The 9,866-nt window shown below is 32.3% G+C and overlaps 1 long non-coding RNA gene across 1 annotated transcript in view; it reads right to left on the reverse strand.

Annotated features, from left to right (window-relative positions):
• Positions 1-1,828: 1,828 nt before the first annotated feature.
• LOC123509210 overlaps positions 1,829-9,866 on the reverse strand; it is a 13,679-nt gene continuing 5,641 nt past the window's right edge. Inside the window, exon 3 of the long non-coding RNA XR_006676168.1 lies at positions 1,829-2,687. This is a non-coding gene — a long non-coding RNA (uncharacterized LOC123509210). The remainder of the gene's footprint in view (positions 2,688-9,866) is intronic.

Here is a 9,866-nt window from a genome sequence, read left to right on the forward strand (position 1 = left end):
GCCTCGGAATGGACCCAAAATCTGTCACATACTTCTCTAGTGCCTCTATTACTCCATGTGTTTGCTAAGATTCTAAAGGATATAATTTTACAAATCTACTAAAATTATCTGCAATTTTAAATACACACAAACTCACACACACACATATATATATATATATATATATATATATATATATATATATATATATATATATATATATATATATATATATATATATATATATATATATATATATATATATATATATATATATATATATATATATATATATATATATATATATATATATATATATATATATATATATATATATATATATATATATATATATATATATATATATATATATATATATATATATATATATATATATATATATATATATATATATATATATATATATATATATTATATATGCGTATATTTACCCAATTATTATTATTATTATTATTATTATTATTATTATTTATTATTATTATTATAATAATACATACATAACACACACACACATAATAATAATAATAATAATAATGATAATGATAATAATTATTATTATTATTGTCATTATTATTATTGTTATTATAATTACTGTTATTGATTATTATCATTATTATTATTATTATTATTATTATTATTATTATTATTATTATTATTATTGTCATTACTATTATTATTATTATTATTATTATTATTATTATTATTATTTTATTATTATTATTATTATTATTATTACGATTATTTTTTTATTATATTAATAATAATAATAATAATAATATTATTATTATTATTATTATTATTATTATCATTATTGATATTGTTATTATTATTGTTATTATCAGTATTAGTAGTAGTATATCATTATCTTTATTATTATTATTATTATTATTATGATTATTATTATTAATATTATTATTATTATTATTATTATTATTATTATTATTATTATTATTATCATTATCAATATTATTAATATTATTATTAGTATCAATATTATTATTATTATTTTTATTATTATAAATTAATTAATTAATTATTATTATTATTATTATTATTATTATTATTATTATTATTATTATTATTATTATTATTATTACTATTATCAGTAGTAGTAGTAGTAGTAGTAGTAGTAGTAGTAGTAGTAGTAATAGTAGTATTATTATTATTATTATTATTATTATTATTATTATCAGTAGTAGTAGTAGTAGTAGTAGTAGTAGTATCATTATTGATATAATTCGTGTTTACTGAAAAATCTCGCTCAACTATATGTAGCAAAATAGTAGTAAATTGTAGAAAATATATTTATTGCCGTAATACAAGTTATAGAGGTTATACATATATGTACAAATACATGTAACCACTGCCCTACGATCAAAACCTTTGATGGACAGGTAGCTTTTTTGTTTTAGAAAACATGAAAATAAATCGAATTCTCTTATTCAAGTACATATTTTGCCAGAAACTATGTAGATATTTTATACATGTTGACAAATTTTCCTTTTATATGAGTATGTGGCGTATTGACTGACAATAATAATGATGATGATAATAAATAATAATAATAGTAGTAATAATAATAATAATGAAAATAATAATAATAATAATAATAGTAGTAGTAATAATAATAATAATAATAATAATAATAATAATAATAATAATAATATAAATAAAACAATATATAAAGGAAGAAAAAATAATGCAATTTGGCACATACACACTTTATTGCTGTTTAATTTTATATATATATATATATATATATTAGATGTTGGGAAAATTTTTTTTTATAGATAGGCAAACTATAAGGCAAATTCTGTAGAAAATTGATTACACTTTTTCTATATTGTTCTAAATAATTTGCAAACAAGATTAGTATTGCTACTTCATGTATGAGCTACACTATCTATTATACATTTCGACTAAGGTTTTTATTATAATAACAAAAAAAATGAGTAAAGGAAAATTTTAAAACACTTGCCTGATTAATGATTTTAGTTAGACTCAATTTGTTTTTAGGAAAATAAGTAAAAAAAAAAAATGTGTTATTTGTAATCTATATAGAAAAGATGGCCATGCGCATACCCGAACACAGTCTATGAGGCGGGAATAATACATGGTGTAGTTAGTAGATGTTGATAATAGCTTCTGTAGTTAAATTTTGTTTCTCTCTACTGGCATATAATACATTTGCAACCTTTGATGACTTAAGACTAGTTTGACTGACATGATCCTTCCAATTGAGATAACCCCAAGCAAATTTAGTATACTTGACTGCTGGTCACCCAGCCATTCTTCCTCATTATGGAGTGAGCTCGAAGGTTCATAACCGATCTTCGGGTAAGAATGAAATCGCATCACACTCTACGCATCGGGACAGCGAGGCCATAACCGCTCAAATTACATTTCGTATCTATATGCTATTTAGGTGAACAGGGGAAACATACACAATAAGAGGTTCGCCCATTTGCTTCGCCGTGCCTTAGTGTGTGTGTGTGTGTGTGTGTGTGTGTGTGTGTGTGTGTGTGTGTAGAGGAAAACTAAATTTCTCATAATGGTACTTTTTATTGTTTTATGAAATAGACTTGAAACACCAAACGGCGGTCCCTCATGACTTCTTTAACACTTGGCATGACATCGGCGACACGTCATGAGTTCCACACAGAAGCTTATACCTGCAATGAAGAGTCCTGTGACCAAGTCGAGAGAGAGTTAACTCGTGAAATGGAAGAAATTTTACACACACACACACACACACACACACACACACACACACACACACACACACACACACACACACACACACACACACACACACACACACACATATATATATATATATATATATATATATATATATATATATATATATATATATATATATATATATATATATATATATATATATATATAGCCGGGGACACTTAATACTAAGTTAATAATAATATTACAAATGTAACTACGACACACGTGGGACGGGACATGAATTCTTATTATGACCGTCATACAGACGTACAAAGATACCGTATTGGTACGGTCAGAGAGAGAGAGAGAGAGAGAGAGAGAGAGAGAGAGAGAGAGAGAGAGAGAGAGAGAGAGAGAGAGAGACTGTAATCAGCCTTGAATTAAAAATACTAAATTCAATTGATGCGTAATTAGAAGTCTAACACGAATTTTTCACTCCAGTCAGCAGAGGGAGAACTGAGCTGTTTCATTAATGTAACGACTGTAGTAATGTCAAGCAAATAATTTTTAATTACGTCCACGCCACTCCTATTGTGACGACTGCCAATGATTTTGAACCTGTGAGAGATGAATGCATTATGTTTCCACAGTACCATCTCCGTTCTTCGTCCGGGCAGATAGCGGTGATTATCCTCTCTCTGTGATCGATATCCTGTGTGTATTTTGTTAGGCTAATGTATAGTAAAAAATAGGGAAATTCATATTATCTTGTTGATGGTGTTGGGAGAAGTGAAGGGGGAACTGTAGCCAACCACGGTATCATCCAACCACCCTCTGGTACGTTTTTCCCATAAAAAAAAAAAATAATAATAATAATAAATAAATAAATAAGAAAAAATAAATAAAATAAATGGATAAATAAATAAATAAATGAATACAATATGATAAAAAAATAAATAAAATAAAAACTTTTCCGTCCCACATGTCAAATAGTGAAATGCCCTTGAGAAAATAAATGCGTATCGCGCGTGTCGTTGCAAGAACAGTGCCAGTGAAGAAAAGTACAGTAATGTTGAGTGAAGTACGGCTAATGTATAGTAAAAAATAGGGAAATTCATATTATCTTGTTGATGGTGTTGGGAGAAGTGAAGGGGGAACTGTAGCCAACCACGGTATCATCCCACCACCCTCTGGTACGTTTTTCCCATAAAAAAAAAAAAATAATAATAATAATAAATAAATAAATAAGAAAAAATAAATAAAATAAATGGATAAATAAATAAATAAATGAATACAATATGATAAAAAAATAAATAAAATAAAAACTTTTCCGTCCCACATGTCAAATAGTGAAATGCCCTTGAGAAAATAAATGCGTATCGCGCGTGTCGTTGCAAGAACAGTGCCAGTGAAGAAAAGTACAGTAATGTTGAGTGAAGTACGGGATTATGCTATGTAATTTTTTCTTGTGTTTACTTTATGGTGAGTGGTCTATTATTTTCCGGTGAACCGTACTGTAAGTAAAAAAAACGACGTGATTGTGTGGAGAAAGTTCCCATCATGATATTCAAGCAGGTTATTTGTTTATTTGTTTATTTTGTTTACTTATTTATTTATTTTTATTCTCTAATTATATTTATTGCAAAGTATTGTGAATCTGTATTCTTGGGTCAGTCATTTAAAATCATAACCAGTGCCTTAAGAAAAATTCACATTTGAAGGATTCCACGCAAATTGTTTTTTTTTTTTTTTATTTATTGCATTAGCTCTAGACTCTCGAATACAGAATTTTCTTGTGAATTGGATAATAATGTACTCTACCTTTTCGGGATGTACTATTAACTCGTGTGAATGATAAGCTTCACACCTCGGTCTACCGAAAACCAAGTTTCGCCGAATTAGGAATAGATGTTCTAAATTTACCTAACCTTTTCAAGATCAAGGCAATTAAGCCAAATGTTACAACCTTACTCCTTCTTGAAATTTATTTGATAAGGAAATTTCGTTTTTTACTCCTTTTTTTTATCAATGACGGTTTTCCTCGTAGTATTATTAATAATATTTCAAAATTTCTTGATGGCAAATTTACCAACTCCTCCTTCCCTTCTCAGACTAGTGAAAACAAGAAAATACATTACGCTACCCTTTTATGGCCATCTGAGTTATTCTATCAGGAAAACTCTCGGTAGTTCTCTGAAAACATTATCCTAACACTATTTTTTCTTTATTTTCACTAATTCATATACTATTGCCTCTTTTTTTTATCCAGAGTTCCTGCAAATCTCACCTCCAACGTCGCATATGAATTTATTTTGTTGTTGCACAATACGTAGGTGAGACTCGCAGAAATCTAACACACATGATAGCTAAACACAAATATTTTTCTGGTAAAACTAATAGGCTTTTATCTAATCCCTCTTTTTTCTGGTATCAGAGCAACACTCACATAATAATGATCATCATCCTTTTGGTGCCACTGATTTCAAAATTTTACAGAAATGTCACTTTAATACTGATAAAGCTCTTACAAGCACTATTAATTAAACTTACACAATCAGACTTGAAAAATCAACTCGTTTCAACTAGGCCTCACACCTTGCAATAGAGTTTTCGAAAATTTGTTTCACTTTCTCTTAGTTCTCTACTTGTCTTACTTCAACCTTTCTCGCTAGTCCTTCCACTACACCTCGAAGCGTACACAGTCAGGTTGATCCCCTAAACTTTGTCTTTTACCTTGTTTTTGTCGTGCTACTGTATTCTGTATTGTGCCGTTATCTGTGCATTATTAGCTGTGTACTTCGGTTTAGAATCTTTATTTATTTATTTATTTTTTTTTTTTGCCTAAGACTCGCTTTCACATTTATGTATGTAGTTTTCTATATTTTGTTATAGATCCTGAAGATGCTTTATATTGAAAGACGAAACGTCGATAATAAAGCAAGACAAATGTGAAGGTCTCTGCTGGTATCCCTGTTGTTTCGTGTGTGTGTGTGTGTGTGTGTGTGTGTGTGTGTGTGTGTGTGTGTATATATATATATATATATATATATATATATATATATATATATATATATATATATATATATATATATATATATATATATATATATATATATATATATATATATATATATATATATATATATATATATATATATATATATATATATATATATATATATATATATATATATATATATATATATATATATATATATTTTTTTTTACTGGTCCTTAAAAAAAAAAAAAAAAAAAATGGATCTGATAATACGAATAGCTTTTGATTCAACCCTATACAAGAGAGCAGCATATATGAAACCCATCCATACATCTGAAAAAAAAAAAACACACCATACATGGGCAGATAAAGTCGCTGTGAATAAATAACAGTTGAGAGTGATAAGAAAAGAAAAAAAAATGGAGTTGGCTTCATGGAAGCTGATGAAATCTTAAATTTCCAAATATAGATTGTAAGTAGAGAAGAGATCAAGGGTATTCAATGTAGAAAATAAGGGCAATTTCTTATTTATGTAAGATGGGAAAACTGACCAAGAGCAAAAGAAAAAAAAAGTAAAAAAGAAAGCACACTTGGAATGCCATTCTCCATGCAAATCAGAGAGAGCTAGAGAATAAAGCAATAAATGTCTTGAAACCTTCCTCCTAAATGAAGTCAACTCATAGAAAAATGGAAATACAATAGCAAGTAAGAAGTTTAACAGAGAAGGAAGGATATTAACGATTGATAGTGCAGAGAGAAGGCAGAAAAAGGTGAAAGAAAAAAAAGTGTCTTATGCAGCGAGGCCAGGAATGAAAGGAAATGTGCATATAGCAAAATCAGAAGTGCAGTTACCATGAAAATAGAGAAGAAACCATGAGATGCAACATTCTGACTGTAAGAAAGAGAAGGAAGATAGTAAAACAGGGGAGGAATTGCCAAGACGAAAAGCTTTATCTAAATAATCTGTGTGAGTGGAACACGTGCGAGGAGTACTCCATACAAAAGTGGATAAGGCCCTGTATAGAATAAGCAGTTGGTGGGTGAGAAAAACTGGCATAAACGCCTCAGAACGCCTAACGTAGTAAAAACTATTTTAGTAACAAATTAAATGTGAAGTAACAAGTTTAGATTAGGAGTAAAGGATGGACTGAGGATAATAAATTCAGAAGAGGGTAATTATTAAGTGTCATTGAAGAAAAGGGGATAGAGTTGTCTGGAAGGTTGCACCAGGTTGATAGATGGCTGAATTGAGTTTTTTTGTGTGTGGCATTGAACACTACAAAGTTTTTTTTTTTTTTCTCCTCCAGTCAGATATCTTAGAAAGATAAGAGGTTGTTACCCTCTACATTACCAAAGTATGTGAAGTCTTCTGAGATCTCAGTGTCCTCACCACTCTCATGGACGGACTGTACTGTTTCATCCAGTAAGGCTCCTAAAATCTGAACCCTGGTCTTAGGCCAGGAAACCTGGAGTCCCAGAGGCTTCACTTCCTTGTGTAGTGCCTCTAGAGCGATTACCAGAACCTCCAATTGGTCAGCAAAGAATACTGCGTCATCGGCAAAATCAAGATCAGTATCTCAAAATTGCTGACAGATGCTCCACAATGACATTAGTCTAAAACTCTGCCTATTACCCAGTCCATACATATGTTGAAAAGTGATGGAGAAAGCACGCACCCCTGCCTCACTCCCGTATTCACAGGGAAGAAGCTGGACACGCCGCCTTCATACTTCACAGCACTCACAGTCCCGGAGTAGAGGCCAGTTAATAGACCAGTAATCCTTGAAGGAATCCCACAGAAATGCAAAAGATCATAGAGTGTCTCAGTACACTTAATCAAACGCCTTCTTGAGATCGACATAAGCTGCAAGCATCCCTTGTCGAAACTCACATCGACGCTCCACTATTATGCGAAGCGCTAGAGTCTGGTCAGTTGTAGATTTACCGGATGTGAACCCAGACTGTTCAGGTCTCAACAGCAAATGGGCAATCACCTTGTCTGGAACTCTGAGCAGTGTAAGGCGGTAATTATTGCAATCCTGACGGTCCCCTTTCCCCTTCCAGATAGGGATGACTAATCACTTTTTTCAGTCAGGTGAATGGTACCTCAATGCTATAGAGCAGTCAAGACAGCATGCAACCCACAGACCATGGTCTTACCCCCATTTGAGCAGCTAAGCACTGATTTTACAGATAGCAACTGCCTTTCCACCACTCCACTTTGCCACAGCCTTTTTGACATTATCAATGGAGGGAGCAGTTTCATCAATGGGTGGATCAGCATCCAGCATCTGTAACCCTGCAGTTTGAAGCTGTCTGCTTGGAGGATCCACCGTGAACAGCTGCTCAAAGTACTCAGCCTAGCGAACCATCTGCGTCTAATACGAGGCGGCGATCTACTGTTCAGATAGAGCAGGTAGTTCAGGTAGAGGGCACTCACTACTCACTTAAATAGAATCCTTTGACTATGGTATATTCTTTCATTATTTATATTCCAAATTGGAGCACATTCTGTCCCTCTATCCTTTTGCGGAGATCTCCATCCTTGGAGATTTAGTGTTCCCCACCAGCTTTGGCTTTCTTCTCGTTTCATCGACCATTCTGGTGAACTAGCCTTCAATTTTCCTATCCTTCATGACCTAGAGCAATTAGTGCAACACCCTACTCGCATTTCTGACCATCTTGGAGATACGCCCAACAACCTTGATCTTTTCCTTTTGCTTAAGCTTCTCTCTCCATTGAGATCTTCTGATCACAATCTCATCTCTGTTTTTCTCCAATTCCTTTAAGATCCCCTAAAGCGGAGGTGACACTGGTGTTTCACGTCTACCAGTTGAGATGATTTTCCCTGAAATGATTACTGTTTCCGTTGACAGAGACCCATCTCTGTGTGCTGAAAGCTTAATAAAGGTGATAGTGTCTGGTAGAGAGGCTTATATTCCTCATTCTTTTTCTCAACTTGAACCTTCTTAACCTTGGTTTAACACAGCTTCTTCTCGTGCTTTACATGATAGAGAGGTTGCCCACAAAACATACTTAAGCCTTCCATCTCCTGAATCTCATATATCTTTATATTTCTGCCTGAGATCATGGCAAGTCTGTTCTTCAGTTTGCCAAACACTCATTCATCAATAGAAAATGTCAAAATCTTTCAAACTCTAACTCACCTCCTGAGTTCTGGCCTGGCATCTGGACAAAAAACATCACGACTAACTTTACTTCATCTTTCACTCCTTTATTTCGTCCTGATGGCACCACTACCATCTCATCTGTCTCTAAAGCTGAACTCTTCTTTCAATCCTTTGCTGACAATTCCAACTTTGATTATTCTGGCATTATTCCTCCCTCTCCTCCTCCTTTGACTATTTCATGCTTACCCCTCAGCCTTAAATTAAAGTTCTTCGTAATGATATTTTTCATACCCTCGCTGGCCTTAAATCATCGAAATGCTTATGGACCTGATGGGGCTTCTCCTATTGTTCTGAAAAACTGTGCCTCCATGCTTGCATTTTAGTTGTCCAAACTCTTTCAATTATGTCTATCGATTTTACCTCTTTTTTCCTGCTGGAAGTTTGCCTACATTCAGCCTGTTCCTAAAAAGGGCGACCGTTCTAATCACTCTAACTATCGTCTTATAGCTTTAATCTCTTGCTTGTCCAAAGTTTCTGAATCTGTCTCCAATAGGAAGATTCTTTAACATGTCATTTCGCAATCTTCTATCAGATCTCCAGTGTCACTTCACAATCTTCTATTTGATCGCCATTACAGCTACCATCAAGGTCGCTCTGCTGATGATCCTCTGGCGTTCCTTACCGAGTCTTGGTAATATTCTTTTAAGAGATTTCGGTGAAACTTTTGCTGTCAAATTAAACATATCAAAAGCTTTTGATAGAGTTTTTGATAGAGTTTTCGACCGTTCTATTGCAGCCGTGGTATACGGCCAATTTTTTCCTAAATCTATCAATAGTGATGTTCCTCAGGGTTGTGTCATGTCACCCACTCTCTTTCTATTATACGAGTACATTGATGATCTTAACCAACCTTCTTGTCCTATCCACTTTACACTGACAATACCACCCTACATCTTTCCACGTTCTTTCAAAGACGACCAACCCATCTGGAAGACAACAGATCACGCAGGAGCACCACAGAATTCCTGACTTCTGATCTTTCTAAAATTTCTGAT

Source organism: Portunus trituberculatus, chromosome 3 (assembly GCF_017591435.1).
Source record: "Portunus trituberculatus isolate SZX2019 chromosome 3, ASM1759143v1, whole genome shotgun sequence".
Lineage (NCBI taxonomy): Eukaryota > Metazoa > Arthropoda > Malacostraca > Decapoda > Portunidae > Portunus > Portunus trituberculatus.